This window comes from Acinonyx jubatus, chromosome D1, assembly GCF_027475565.1.
Source record: "Acinonyx jubatus isolate Ajub_Pintada_27869175 chromosome D1, VMU_Ajub_asm_v1.0, whole genome shotgun sequence".
NCBI lineage: Eukaryota > Metazoa > Chordata > Mammalia > Carnivora > Felidae > Acinonyx > Acinonyx jubatus.
In genome coordinates, this window is record NC_069390.1 from 91,748,194 (window position 1) to 91,764,039 (window position 15,846).

The 15,846-nt window shown below is 45.0% G+C and overlaps 1 long non-coding RNA gene across 1 annotated transcript; it reads left to right on the forward strand.

Moving 5' to 3' along the window:
• The first annotated feature begins 272 nt into the window (after nt 1–272).
• Nucleotides 273–15,211, forward strand: LOC128311907 (uncharacterized). Its single transcript, XR_008290588.1, has 5 exons — nt 273–1,476; nt 2,906–2,987; nt 4,288–4,612; nt 4,749–4,830; nt 12,837–15,211. It is a non-coding gene; the product is annotated as an uncharacterized LOC128311907 (long non-coding RNA).
• The last annotated feature ends 635 nt before the right edge of the window (nt 15,212–15,846 follow it).

The window sequence follows — 15,846 nt, forward strand, 5'->3', positions numbered from 1 at the left end:
GGAGCAGGCTGCCTCACTCTGCAAAGCTTGAGAGCTTGGCGGAGCAGTGCCGGAAGACCCCAGTGCCTGCCTGGGTTTAGGACCTGGGTGCCAAGGTCATCTTTTGGGGTGCCACCTATTTACCAGCTGGATATGGGCCCTGTCTGTCCTCCTTGACTCTTCGAATTTCATAAACTCTTCTCTATTTTCGGCGGCCCCCACAGCTCTTGAAGGAGAGGGACTGCAGGCCTGGAAATGAGATGAGCTCCGGAGGGCCAGGTTAGAGAGGGAGCTGGGGCATGGGGGTGAGGTGGGCTGTTTCTAACAGGGAGCATGGAGGTGGGGGGGCACGAAATAGAGCCGAGGCCAGCAAAGGAAGAGATTTTAGACAAAAGAAAAGAGATGGATTAGTGGGAAGCTTCCGGGGTCCAATACAGATCCATCTGGGGACAGATGGTGGGGGATTTGGAGAGACTTGGTCCTCATAAGCAGAGAGAAAAGCCAAGACACATGGCAAGCTATTTGCCAATACTTGTGGCTTCCCTTCCTTGGAGTGGGCACTTTCTGAACATCATATCCCAGCTTAAGCCCACAGAGGGACTCCGTGGTAAGATGGGGGTGGAAAGTAGGAGGCCTGTGCCTTCAGTGGAGATGATCTGGGGGCTTCTTAGGTCAGGATTTCACCCATTTGAATGGAGGGGGTGGGGGTAGCAGGAAATTCAGTTTTCTCTGCAAATATTTCAGCTTTTGCTGTAGTAGTATTTTTAGCAACTTGGTTGGCAGAGGAGGAGCCCGGGTACATTTTTAAAGGGGCCTCTGCCAGACTGGAGGCCTCCTCCCACCCTCACCCCACATGTCCTAAAGGAGAGGTGGGGGGGGGGAGTACATGGCTCAAGGTGCATTCAAATCAGCTTTGCTGGTCATTAGCTGATCATTAAGTGGTCTTCACCAATAGTCATTATCAACCATCAGCGGCACCATTATCATTAGCAGCTTTATCAAGAAGAGGAAATACTCCTTGCACTTCTGTTGTGTGCAGGGCACTATTAGGGGCACAACACAGAAGGTCTAATATACTTGGAAAGATGGGGAAGGACCCAACACTTGTGAGTGAGTCCTAGATGTCATGTGCCGTGCTAGCCACGTTATATATGTGGTTTCATTTAATTCTTACAACAATCCTACAACTTAGTCATTGTATTTCCAGTTTATAGACGAAGAAGCAAAGGGATTGAAGAACTTACCCAAGGTTATATCGCCACTAAATGGAAGAATCTAGATCAAAACTCAGAGCAGAATAATAACATTATCCTAAATCTGGATAGTGCTTTACAAAGTGCTTCCAAATTCACGATTTAATTTGCTGCTCCTGAGAACTGTGTGAAGAGGTATTAGTATTTTTTAACCTCTTTTTCTGAGGACAAAGTAAGGCCTAGAAAGGTTAAATGACTTGTCCAGAATGAGACCTCTGGTGAACTGCAGAACCAGGACTAAAAGGTAGGAGTTCTAACTTTGAATTCTGTGTTTTCACCTCTGAACTGCTCTCATATCCAGCCCTTGTACTGGAATACATGGACTGGATTATAGTGGTTAGCAGATCAGATATAGTCTCTTTTTTCTTGGATTTTATAGCCTGATGATAAAAGTACATTATGTATATGTGTGCAGGTATACGTGTATAGATGTATAGTTATAGATGTGTGTATATGTGTGTGTGTGTATGAGGTATATTTATATCTCCTAAAGTAATAAATGATGGATGTCAAATGAAGGATGCAGATGGTAAGTGTTATGGGAGAAATGATTGAGAATTTGGATGATCCAGGAAGGCTTCCTGGAAGAGGAGGCTGGAAATGGGCAGAAGGACATCTTAGGCAGGAGAAGATGTTGTGAGACTTGCACTGCATTTAGTGTCACTGTGCTTTTGCTACCCCAGTCCAGAAAGGCCCTGAGGACAGCAATCGCAATAACTTTCCCCCCACACAAGGTTTTATGTCTGAAGTTTGGTGCCCTGGTTTAATCTATGGCAACATATTGAAGCACTCCAGGACCGGCAGGTGCACACCAAATGTGTGCTTGTGCCCCCTCTGCAGCCCTGCTGTTCCTGGTGCTTGCACACACGCTTGCCCTTTGCTTCTACTGGTGTGGTACGAATCTGTCTCCTGCCTACCCCACCCCTGCCCTCCTTGTTCTCTGGGCCTATGTAGTTCAAAGTCCTGGATGTAGTTTACTCCCCGTTCCTGCATTGCCCTAAACATCTACTGGTTTTGTTCCCCTTCACTTCCCTTTCCTCAGTTTGCTTCCCCACCTTTCCTTATGAATAACAGCTAGTGATGGCTGAGCAATGTGTTGTACCTTCTGGGCTGCCACATCCCATCTGTAAACATGGGACCTACACAATCATTCTTATAACAAGGGAACAACCATCTTGATAATATTTTGATGCCAAACTCTAGCACAAGCCTAATAACCATCTCAATTTTGGTCCAGACAAATGCCTGTTTTAATTAATTTTTATAAAAAGGCTTACATGTGGGGCACCTGGGTGGCTGAGGCAGTTAAGCATCCGACTTCAGCTCAGGTCATGACCTCAGGGTTCGTGGGTTCCAGCCCCTGCACCAGGCTCTGTACTGACAGCTCAGACGCTGGAGCCTGCTTCAGATTCTGTGTCTCCCTCTCTTTCTGCCCCTCCCCTGCTCATGCTCTGTTTTTCTGTCTCTTTCTCTCTCTCTCAAAACAAACAAACAAACAAACATTTAAAAAAAAAAAGACTCACATGAGGCATAATTCTTACTTCTTCTTTAGTCCACTTATAGACCCTTTCTGGTGTAGTTCAGCCAGACATTCAGATAAAAGAAATTCTTGGTTCTACCAGGAATGAGTCAAGTGAGGTTCAGGTCATTCTCCCTGTCATTTTCTACCTCAGGGCAGAAAGAAACTCTTATCCAGGAGATGGAGACCCTCTTACTGTCGTCGAGAATGAGCATCTCTTGGAGTCTGTGTATGCGGTCAGTATCCCAGCCTCACACTTCTTCGTGTTGACATTGTCTAATCTGAGAGCTCGGAGTAGTGCATTTGATCTGGATCCATTGGCCATGGCTCTCATTCATTCAGCACCTACCAACGCAGTCTTCTTTTTTTTTTTTTTTTAACCTTTTGTCTTATTTTAGAAAATTTAAACTCTTGCAGAAGTTAAGTAATATATATTGAACCCCACTGTACCCGTTACCTACGTTCAACAATTCTCATCTCATCACCAAACTCATTTAACCTATTTTCTTTATGATTCCCCCATCATCATTTCATTCATAAATATTTAAGTGTGTGTCCTTGAAACATACTAACACTTTAATGCCTATTTTTAAAGCATATGTTCCTTAGCCTGGAAGCTCCATAAGGAAAGAGATTAGAGCTGTTTTCTTTATCCCTGTAGTCTTAGCACAATGTCTGGGACATAGTGGACTCAGTAAATATTTTTTGAATGATTGAATGAATAAGGGGGTGAATGAATAATACTTCAAAAGGAAACAAGAGGTAAAAAAAAAAAAGTGCATGTATCTGTGATCATGTATGATCTAATTTGCAGTGAGATTCTGTTAGAGGCCAGGTATGTCTTCAGCAAGAACTTAGTAGGTGGGCCTTATATACACAGTCAACTCTTCATCTCTCTGAGATTCAGTCTTAGGCCTGCCATTCTGAGGAGCTGAGACACAGACCCATGTGTTCCTGGGAAGTCCATGCAGAAGTGGACCGTTTCTGGGAACAGCATGGCAGATGAAGCATGACAGGGACCTAAGAACTTGGGAAGGAGCCATGCCTATAAAGCAGTTTATTGAGTTTAATGTTTCTATTTCTGTCTTATTATTTCTTTCATCTGGGTTAAGCATTTCAACTTTGTCTTAGTTATGAAAGGGGGGCATTTAAGGAGGAGTTATATACTCAGTCTCAGACCAGAGAGCCCATGGTGGAACAGCCAACTTGGTGGCAACAGCCATTAGTGAGGCATGTTACAAGGAAGGTGGCTCTCAGGGGATCAGAGTCCAGCTTTGTGGTCTTGCTGCCCTGTTCCATTTTGAGATTCTTTTCCCATTGCTAACCTTGGAGGGTTTTGTTTTGTTTTGTATTTTTTAGAGGAGGAAGTTTAATTGGGTGGGCTGACCATGATTGATTCCAATTGCCTTGAACAAGTTTATGTATTAATATTTTCTGCCTACCAGGCCAAACCAGTGGCCTGGTCAGTAGATGAAACCAGTCTGCCACTGTCATTTATAAGGAATTAAGGGCTTACCACCTATCACTTTCCTTAAGCCAATACAGATGAGGCATATGGCTTGAGATGGTGTTACCAACAATCAGCTTCTACTGCATTTCCGTATGAACTTCTGTGAGAGCAGTATATGTTGGTATGGAAAGGTGTCTTACTCTAAACTTCAAAAGGAAGGAGAATTGACAGAATTGCCCTAGCAGACTGTCATCCAATATGGCCAAGATATGGGGGAACAGATACTGGAATTCAGCCATTGTAAAGCCGGGGTGGCAGGCCATCTGTCTGCAAGAGAAAGCTTTCTTAAAGGTCCCACCCAAAATGAAAGACACATCACACACCCCTGGAACTGGATGACACAGGAATATGGTAATTAATTCAAATATCTTTCCCTATGTAAAAATGGCGGGGGGGGGGGGGGGGAGTAGTTCTACCCAGCTTAACGCTGCCTCTAACCTTGGAAAGTGATGTTTGTTTTGTTTGAATTTTTTTCTTTTTTGGTCAGATGGAAGCACTGAAAGTAAGGGATTATTAACTACAAGCTTTTGTTATTCTGTAATTTGGATGGAGCATTTGAGTTTAACGAGGTAAGCACTGGTAGTTATTTGGGGTTGATATACTTCTGTTATTTTTGCTTTGCCTGCCGTGGGATTGTGTGTTGGAGTGGGGTGAGTGGAGAGTGCTGGAACATGAGCTGTTTTGGGACTGGGCTGTTTGTTAGTGGAAATGTTCCTGCTGTTTAGATAGAAGGCATGCCAGGTAAAACTACCCTGTCCTTTTGACCTTGAAGCCTTAAGGTATTTAAGTAGTCTTTCTGTCTGTATTCAGTGTTCACATATATGCAGAAGACAGAGTCAAAGGTCTATACTGTAGACACAATCCTGTGTCGTAGATATTCCTCAGAAGCAAAAGAGTATAAAGCCTGGTCCTTAAAAAAGAACGTTTGTTGTTCTACTGGGAACAGCGTCATGGAGTTATGCTATGTTATGATTTGCTAAACATATGTCAGATCATAACAGCAGGAAAGTTCCACATTTGGGAAACTATGTGAGGATGTGTATAGATCTTACGAAAACCATCATGGCAGATACTATTGGCTTCCTAGCCAATATCTACGCATTTCCGCTTCTTGCTTGCTAACAGAACTGCGATTTTGTTGCGAGCAGTCATGGGTCCGGACCTGACATGGTGCCATAATCAGTCTAAGTCTGTTCCCACTTCAGCTTTTATGACAGCTAGGGCTGGTCACAAGACCCAGATATGGCCAATAAGATATAAGCAAATTTCTGCTGAGAAATCCTCTGGGAAAGCTTTTGCTTTCCCGAGAGGAGGAGGCAGAGGCAGCTGGCACCACCAGCCCCCTTCTTTCTGCCTTAAATACAGACCTGAAGTCTGGAGCTACATCCACTATCTTTCCACCATGCAGCAAGTCAAATACTGAAATCACGAAGTAAAAAAAGACCCTCCTTTATATTTAAGCCGTCATCATTCAAACTTTCTATAAGGTTTACACGAATGAATCCCTAAGATGACATAATAATACAAGAAAGGTTCAAGTGCAGATCAAGACGCCTATCACTGACAAGACAGGGACTGCATGTGCAAGTTATTTCCAGGGATTCTTTGATGACAGACCTGAAAATTCTAAGTTAAAATAGCTAGTAATTCAGACACAAGTGTATGGGATCCTGTACAGCTTGACTTCCTAATTGGTTGCCCTAGATCGCCTCTGCTTAATTAAAGGAACCATTGTAGGATTCTAAGTGACCATTTATAGTTCCTGTAGTCACGCTCGAAGCCTTTGTCCCTGGCTTGTTGACATTGCTATCACATCACCCTCTCTCAGTGGTCCCATGAATGGTGCGTGGGTTGGCTATAATTAGAATTACTGACAATTAAGGAAAATTCCTTTAGGACAGAGACAAGAATCCAGAGATAGATGAGGACTGGACGGGTTTGGGCATTTTATCTCTAGCCGGATGTCTGATCTATATTGGTTTTTAAAAAGTTATAGGTGATAGATCCTTAATTCCTTATAAATGGCGGAGACAGGCTGATCTTCATCCACCCAATAAACCACTGGTTTAGTTTGGTAAGGACGAGTCATTAACATATAAACTTATTCAAGATAGGGGCACCCGGGTGGCTCGAAGCATCTGACTTTGGCTCAGGTCATGATCTCATAGTTCGTGGGTTTGGGCCCCACATTGGGCTTCACGCTGGCATTGCGGAGCCTGCTTGGGTTCTCACTCTCTCCTCTCTCCCTGCCCCTCCCCTCCTCATGCTATCACCCTCTCTCTCAAAATAAATAAATAAACTTAAAAAAATTTATTCAAGGGAATTGGGATCCACCATATCAGACCCCCCAATGAAGCAAGTTCCCACTTCTTTCAGTAAAAATAAAACGCTCCAAGGTTCTCTCTGGAAAGAGATAGATTCAAAGAAGAGTAGATATTCGTCCAGAATCTCTGTTTGTACAGACTTCAGAGCTCTTTTCAGTACACGCTCCTCTCCTCCATCATTCCTGCAGACGGTGCTGGTAGTCCACATGAAGTTGCCTGTCTCATCGGGCTGATATTCTGAAGGGTTAATTAGCTATCCCTAGGACGAAGATTCTCTATGAGTCCTTTGGCTAACGAAGGTTGCCTCCTTTAAAATGGGCATGACTTTTAACCACTACAATGGAATGCTTTGTACCTATCAGCAGAAGCCTCTGGGATACTGGAAGGGCACTTACTATTATTGTATACCAGTATATCCATGCCAGGACTCCTGAATTGACCTTAAATTAAAGATTTCATAAGTCTGGAAGGTCTCAAACCATTTTCCTTGGAGCACTTTCTGTGCCAAATATTTATTTTGAGTGTTTATTATGTGCCATCTGCTTCATACGAAGGACATCACATGCTGTATTAATCAAGATCCTCTTGGTTGTAAGGGATAGAAACCCAATTTACATTAACAAAAGCATCAGTTCACTGCAAGGACACAGGTGGAGCTTCAGGAACAACCAAATCCAGGAATATAAAATATTAATAGCACCCTCTTCCCTTTTAATTTCTTCTCTTTGTTTCTTTCTGCATAATGCTGCCATCCTCACATGGCTGGAAATATGGCTGCAGGCAGCTTTGAACTTAAACCATTATAGCCTTGAAACCAAAGAGGAAATATCATTCCTCAATCCCAACGTTGTTAATAATAATTAAAAAGTTCCCAGGAGAGGCCTCTGATTCAATCATACCTCAGTGTCATGCCCATCCCCACGCCAATCCCTTTGGCTAGGAGAATTAAGTGCTATAATTGACCCAGCCTGTGGCACAGCCATGTGGCCAGCTGGATTATATGATTGGTGGTGCCCTCCAGAAGTTCGGTCAGAGTGGGGAAGAGCCGTTCCACAAAAGTGAGTTGTTCCCGACCAGGCTGACTGAATACCGTAGGTCTATTTCAGTCCATTAAGTCAGGAAATGCTCATAATAGTCCAGTGAAGCAATTACTATTATCCATGTTTTATAGACAAGGAATATGTGGGGAAACAGAGAGGTTAAGTACCGTGAACAAGGTCACACGGCGGGTAGGCAACAGAGCTGTGATTCCACTCGAGTCTGTTTATCTCCAAAGAGATTCCATCACCTGACCACCTCTCCTCCCTAGTTGAGTTTCTCCTCAATCTATATATCTTAGAGTCATGGAGCCATTAAAACAAATTACCCAGACAAATATCATATGACTTCATGCATATGAGGACTTTAAGATACAAAACAGGTGAACATAAGGGAAGGGAAGCAAAAATAATATAAAAACAGGGAGGGGGACAAAACATAAGAGACTCTTAAACATGGAGAACAAATAGAGGGTTACTGGAGGGGTTGTGGGAGGGGGGATGGGCTAAATGGGTAAGGGGCATTAAGGAGTCTACTCCTGAAATCATTGTTGCGCTATATGCTAACTAACTTGGATGTAAATTAAAAAGAAATAAATTAAATAAAAATACAAAAAAGAAAGAAAGAAAGAAAGAAAGAAAACAAATTACCCTAAGTTTGCACACATGGAAGCCGCCTTCTACCCTTCAACCACCCCCCAGGAACCCCCATCTCTTGGTACTGCAGGCTCTTTCCAGGCTTTTACTTCCTCTGGAGTTGCTAACTGAAACAAAAACAAGGATTTAGGGGGTCACTTGATTGAGTTGGCATGGCTGGACTCAGGGGCTTAGAATGGTGTTACAGAACTCTGTTTTCCTTTCCATTTCTCAGCAGTGCTTCCCTCAGTCTCTCTGGGTTAGATTTACCCTCGGATTGGTGAGAAGGCTGCAGACAAGACCCCAAACTACAAAAGAAAGAGACCATCTCTCTCTATGCGTCCTTATACCAAATTCTGTGGAATGGTTCTGCACTGCCCTTCTTGGGTATGTGCTCACATTGCTACAAATACTTCTGGACAACAGAGACCGGGCCAACCCTTGGACGGGATGCTGGCAGTCATATGCATGGTCACACCAATGCCCAGCAAGGTGGAATCATAGAGAGTAAAGAGTTGTGATCAGTCCTTCCTTCTGTATATTCCCTGGGACATGTGTGTGCTTTATCAGCAGTTACCACACTACTCAGTAATTGTTTACATCTTATCTTCCTCAAAGGCTGTGAATGTCCGTGGAATCAGAACTTGGTCTTTGATTCTGATGTCTCAGGATCTAGCATAGTGCCTGAAATGCAGTAGAAATTCGATCAGTGTTTATTGGTTGAATGAATATAATATAATGCTGTGGTTTACAATGCTCTGGTTAAAAAAAACAAGCACTCTCCAGGGGTCTGGCATGCACAGCAGTAGTAAGAGCTACCACTTAGATGCCATTGTATAATTTACAAAGTAAACGATAACTACTTTGCTGAAAAATATTATATGTGCATCTCATTTAAACCTAAATGCAATGAAAATGTATGTGCTGCTTCTTATAAGCTTTGCACTTAGCTGGGTGCAGAGGAGGGTGAGGGAGGTTCCAGAAGCAGAGGATGAAATCTGTAACAGAGTTTAGTCTTATGGAGAGGGAAGATAACAAAGTCAATTTAGCAAACTTCTCTGAGACAGTATGTGGTAAATTGATCTTCAGGGGCTCCCTGGCGAGGGTCCGGTGTCTGATCATGGGCCAGGGAGGAAGCTGGAGATATAATCAGAGCAGGGTTAGAAGAGTAACAAGGAGATCAGCTAAAAAACATGACGTGTGTGGCAAGGTTACGACTCAGGTGGGAGAACAGAAGGCCCAGAGGAAATGGAATCCTTTTCTTCAGGACAAAGAAGGGCTCCCTTGCTGGGGGATGGTGACCAGCTGTCCTTCTTTGCCTCTGAATTCAGAGCAAGGGGAAATGGGCTTAGACCGAAGGCAGGGCTAAGATTAGAGAGAAGAAAGAACTTGGCAGTGAGGGATGTTGTATAACCTAGTTTTCGAGACACTTGGGGACTGAGGAGACTCCCACACTCCTGGTCTGGGCCCAGTGGACGTGTATTTGGGGATGGTCTGGCATGCTGGCTGGGGACAGAGGAGGGGGTCCTGTGGGCCTCCTGTGTGTGGCCTGATCTTTCCTGGTGTCCTCAATTTCCCGTTGGAAGTTAAGCTCCCCAATTTTGGAGCTGGCAAGGCAGCACCTCCCCGCCCCCCCCCACCACGCACTGCACCAGTGTTCTGGGCTGGGTAATAATGCCTGTCATTTCCTCTCCCCGGGGGAGGGGGGCTGCAACCGCCCTGACAACCCCGAGGGATTGAAGGCAACTAAAAATAGTGCATTAAATGGAATCTGTTGAGGGGCACATTTGCATTGCTTTTCTTTTCCCCTTGCCTGTCTCTTAGTCCTTTTGGGCAGGCTAGGCCCTGGGTCTAGCTCTGGGCACTGGGAGTCAGTTCTGAGTTCCAGCAGCTCCCATTTTGTTGCAGAAGGGTTGTTTACACAAGAGATCCGAGAGAGCACATCCATAAAGTACAATCGAGGGACTCAGGGGTGTCCAGTACCACTCCTGGTCACTTCCCCTTGGGCCCTCTGGGCTCCAGGGCACAGGGAGGGAGGCTGGGAGTAGGGGAGGCAGTGTTGAGAAGGAGAACGGGGCTCTGGCTGTGTTCTCCCGTCAGCCACTTCCGTCTGCTACACAATCTCTGAGGTTAAATATTAATTAAGAGCAGAATGACAAGGAGAGCTGAGCAGTGTCACTTTTTGTCCCAACACAAATGCTAATTTCCTTCCTGGTATAAAGTGACTTTGGAGTGGGATTGGCAGCCCAGGGAGAATAGGTGGGGAGGCCGAAGAAGGGGAGGTAGGGAGAGATGGGTGGCCCTGCGTTAAAACTCTTAAGAGGAATGAGGCAGGGGAGGTACTGGTGCTGGAATTGGAGAGGGAAGTAGACGGCTTGTCAGGTTATTAGAGGACATGGTCACAACACAATCCTAGGTTCCCCCCACTGAAACGGGAATAATCTAAGCAGCCGCAGTAGAGCGGGCTCTCCCCACATGTCTAAAGCAAGGTTCTTTTAACCTGGGTTCCAATGCGTTGGCGTCAAGGCTCCCCAAACCCTGGAAATCGTTTGCAAAACTGTGTATACACACACAAATAGCTTTTTGGGGACAGTAGTGAATTTCTGTCAGAGCTGTAGAATCATCCTCAGCATGTGGTACCCACCTTTGAGGTCACCTCATAGCGCAAGATGGCTACTAGATAGACTTAGATGAACATCTATCTTCTGGGCAGGAAGTGGAAGAGAGGAGCGGGTGGGCAGAGGGGGGCCAAAAAGATCCACTCCTTTTTTCTGTCCCCCTGTTAGGAAGCTATTCACCTCCATCTTACGTCCATACCCACCTGCAGGAGAGGCTGCGAAGTAGGGCCTTTCGGCTGACTTCATATAAAGTCAGTGTTTCTGTTAATAAGGAAAAGGAGAGGATGGCAGACAACTAGGAATTTCTGCTGCAGTCTCTGTCTCACTAAAGGTCAAGAATCGCGGATTTGGCGGAGGAGATTTTGCCATCTGTCCAAAGGTTGCATGCCCACTGCCCAGACAGAGCTGCCTAAAGAGGCTGAGCGTCTGGGTGCCTGCTTTGTTCACACAGAGTCCTCTCATCCCCTCGTGAGTTGACAGTTGGTCTTCAGAGGCTGGTCCTACCAAGCGAGATTGGTAGGGTGAGCCTCTGGCAAAGATGGCTGGTTGAAAGGAGGCTAACTAAATGGGCGCTTGTTCAAGCAAGCACCCACTGAGGAATGTGGCTCCACAGGGGGCTTTGTGGTATGTGTTTAGGAACAGCTTTGTTTGGTGTCTCATAATTATCTTCTTTCTGGCAGCATTTTGCTCCCCACAGCCTGGAATAGGTGGCTGAGGAGAGGGCGGACATTGTTACTTCTTGAGGACAGATGCTAATCAGGGATGGATCAGCGGAGTGAGTGTCAGAGAGGTGGATTCCAGCCTGAGATCCCACTTGTCAAGCACCTGGGTTGTATATTCAATTCAATCTTTTTTTTTTTTTTTTTGGTCTTTGAACCTTTACCTGAGCTCTTCCTGATTGAAGTGGCCATCCCATGGTGGATGTTAATCCCTCTTCAAGAGTAAGCTCCATGAAACCGTTCCTGATTTTTCTTGCTCATTTTCCACCCCACCCTTACCCCTGCCTCAGGAAACTTCTTGCAGTTCTGGACATACTTTTATTACAACATTCATCACATTGTTTAAAACTGTTTTCTTGTCTTCCTCCCCGGGGACAAGAGCTCCTAAATGATAGAGAATGTTTCGTGATTACTTATGGTGTGTAAGTCCTGGTAGGGCTCAATACATGCCTGATGGGGCTGAACAAATTTTAAAAGTGTTAATGAACATCTATTGTGAGCAAATATTCTAGCAGTAAGAAGGGGATTGAAAAACAAAAACTGCAAAGACACTGCCTTCTAGGAGTTCAACACTCTTGTGGGCAAGACAGAAGAATAGATTAATGATCCGAAACAAATCGTGGTGATAAAATGCAGGTGTTTTTAGAACTAGGAGGGAGAGATTAATTGAACAAAAGGGGATCTGAGAAGGTTCAATATAATGATTTATAAGATGTGTATATATATATATATATATATATATATATATATATATACACACATATATATATACACACATATATGATTTATAAATCAATTTACATTTATAAATCGGTGATTTGTAAGCTATATATCTTATATGATATATATATATATCATATCAAGATATGATATATATATGTCATATAAGATATGATACATAAGATATGATACATCTTTGGTCATTCACATCACCAAAATGTATTTATCAGCTGTATTTGGTCTTCATCCACAGTTTCTGAAAACATTTCAGAGCCATGAGGTGAAACGGGCGTCTTGTTATAAATGCAAGTGACTTTTGGACCCCACCTAAGGGCGGGGGCTGGTTGCCAGGAGGACCAACCTGTGATTAAAGGCTTGGAACTTTCATCTCCCTCCTCTAACCTCTGGGAGTAGAGAGGGGCTGGAGGTTGAATCGGCCAATAGGCAATACTTAGTCAATCATGACAATGTAATGAAGCCTCCATAAAAACCCAAGAAGACAATGTTTTGGTTCTTTTTAGGTGAGCTTCCATGCTTGGGGAACCAGAATGCTTCCACATGCAACTGAGCAGAGCCCTGAGCTCCTTGAGGACAAAGCTCCTTTGTTCAGGATCTCACTCTGCATCCTTCATTTGGCTGTTGATTTGCATCCTTTATCATATCCTGTAATAAACTGGTAAATGTAAGTAAGTGTTTCCATGGGTTCTGTAAGCTGCTCTAGCAAATTAATCAAACCTAGGGATGAGGTCATTGGAGCCTCCAATCTGTAGCTGGTGGGCCAGAAGCAAAAGTAGCAGCCTGGGGCTTGTGACTGTTATCTTAAGTGGGGGATGGGGGACAGTCTTGTAGGACTGAACCCTTAACCTGTGGAATCTGATGTTATCTCTGGGTATTTAGCATCAGAATTGAGTGGAATTCTCAGACACCAGCAGGCTATCTGAGAATTGCTTGGCATTGTGTGTGTGTGTGTGTGTGTGTGTGTGTGTGTGAGATCTCCCCCCCCCCCCATTGGAATTGGGTTTGGGAACCCTAAAAGAGAAGGTAACACTGATTTCTGTGAGGTTTTGAAGGAAAAGCCAAGCCTCCATCTTTAAGGCAGGCCTGGAGAGAAGTGGCAAGGGAAAGGAGGAAACATAAGCCATCCTTGGAGATGAGGTGTCTTGACAGAGTTGGAAATCCTTATAGGAATCTAGAAGTGGCTTAAAATTTTTTTCATGTTTATTTATTTTGAAAGAGAGAGAACACATGCATGTGAAAGTGGAGGAGGGGCACAGAGAGAGGGAGAGAGAGAATCTCAAGCTGGCACCGCACTACAGGCACAGAGCCCGTGTGATCATGACATGACCTGAGCCGAAATCAAGAGTCAGATGCTTAACTGACTGAACCAGAATCTGGAGGTTTTCATCTAAGATGGGGACACTGGTGCTCTGTGTGTGTTAGGTTGAGTTACATGGCCTAATCTTTTAGGCATAGAAGAAGAAGACTGTTGTTTTGCTCCCGGATAGCTTGACAATGCTTGTAAAGGTGTCAGCACTGGGAGATGGTGCTGTTCCGGGAAGCGCAAGAAAGAGGCCTGGATGGGGCCTGGGTCTGGGATGGGTGGCTTCTGAGTGTTTTGGACGCCTTTGGGAAGGAGGTCCCATGCGAGGTGCTCCCCTCACCCTTCCCTTTTCTGTCTTTCTTAAAATACCCTGTGTTCCTGCAGCAGTGCGCTGCTAATCTAAAATAAAAACAGCAGGAAATGCAAATGGTCAGGTTCTCCTAGCAACAGGAGCCAACCCACGCAGGGCGTGTGGAGCAGAGCAGAGCTGTCCCAAGGCTGGGATGCGGATGGCTGGGCAAGGGGCAAGTCTCCTCTTACAGCTTCGTCCTCTAATGTCATGGAGTGGCTGTCTGGTGGGCACCTGCTGCACAGAAGAAACTTTCCAGGAACTGGATGGGGGCAGAGGTGCTGGGGAGCAGGTGCAAGGGTAGGGGAGATAGACAATGGCAGTGGTTGGAACCGGTGCTTCTCAGAGCCTGACGCTAGAGGACTAACTAGGTGCGTGACTGAGGAAGGGCCTGGATTTGTGTGCCTCTTTCTGTGTGTTTGTTTCAATCAGGCCACAGAGTCTTGTCATTCCTAAGGTTATGAAAAAAAAGGAAGTAAGGTTTCCCCCGCTATCCAAAAGTAGAGCTTTCCTAAGAAACCATTCCTAAATCGAAATGGTGCAAAATGGTATAAATTGCAAAGAAGCAATTACATGTTAATTTATACGGAACATTTTTTAGCAGTAGCAGACCCCAAAAATAACCTCTCTTAGGACTTTCTGATACCTTAGGACACATCTTGCTGACGGGTGCACAACATAAATCAAGAAAAAGCTAGCTGCTCGCAGACACACGTCAAAGCTCTGGTGGGGTCGCGCTCACTGTTTGGGGGCACGGATGTGTGCACTGCCTCTTTGGAACAAACACGCAACACTATTTTCGCTTTTGGCCTTTTGTCATAAAAGCGAAAATCCTCTTTGGATTTCTTTCAGTTAGCGAAAACAGGTGCTATGATATGTCTTTGGTAAAAGCAAAGTGGTGGAAGGCGAACTTTCAGGAAGTGGAGGATACCTGTAAAAGAGGATCCGGTTCCTAGGTAAGGGGATCAAAATCAGGAAACTGCAAAGAACTGGTAGAGACATCTGGCTCGATCCCTTTCTGTTAAAAATGAAGAAACCGAGTTCCAGAGAGTTAAGTGACTTTCCCAAGACAGATCTAATTAGTGGCAGAAGTGGTGCCAGGAAACAGCTCGCCAGGCCAAGACTCTTTCCATTTTAAGTCAAAGCTGCTGTTGGCAATCCTTTGTACACAGCTAGATAATTAGAAGCCATGATAACCTTACTGGGACCCTGGGGGAAAAAGGTCTGAGGTGTATCACATAAGTCTAAAGGCATTGGAGAGACCAATGGCTGGGGGGGGGGGGGGGGGGCGTGGAGCACAACCCTTGTGGAGTACCATGGAAAAGTGAGCACCCAAAGGTGAGAGGCATTGGCTGGGAGTTAGAGACGAAAGGATGTCACTCAGAGTGCCACACAGCTCCAGTGCTATAGGCATTCCCCTGGCGGCCTCTCAGTGGGAAATGGGAGGAAGATCATCCTTCTGTCAAGGTTACATGGGGGAAAATGGGAGGTGTGGGCGATTTGCTCAAGGGGACAGATCCAAGTGTGGTAGATCTTGGAACAGAACTCTGGAATCCTGGCTCCCTGACTCCCAGAGTGGTCCATGTGGCCTAGACTGTGTGGTTTCCTATTACATAAGCAACTCTTTTCATTACTCATGCTCTGGCTTCCTCCTGCCTGTCTCCAGCAGCATCTCCCCCAGAAAACACAGTGGAAGAAAAACGTTCTTCGTTCCAGTGGAGGCTTGGTAACTTAAATACATGGTCAATCTTAAGGATTCCAGGGCGGGTAAGCAGGGTGCATCACAGACACAAGCCATGTCAGGGAAAGTGGCTGGTGTTCTCAGAGCTTGGTTTCAGAACCACGGACATAGGAATAATCT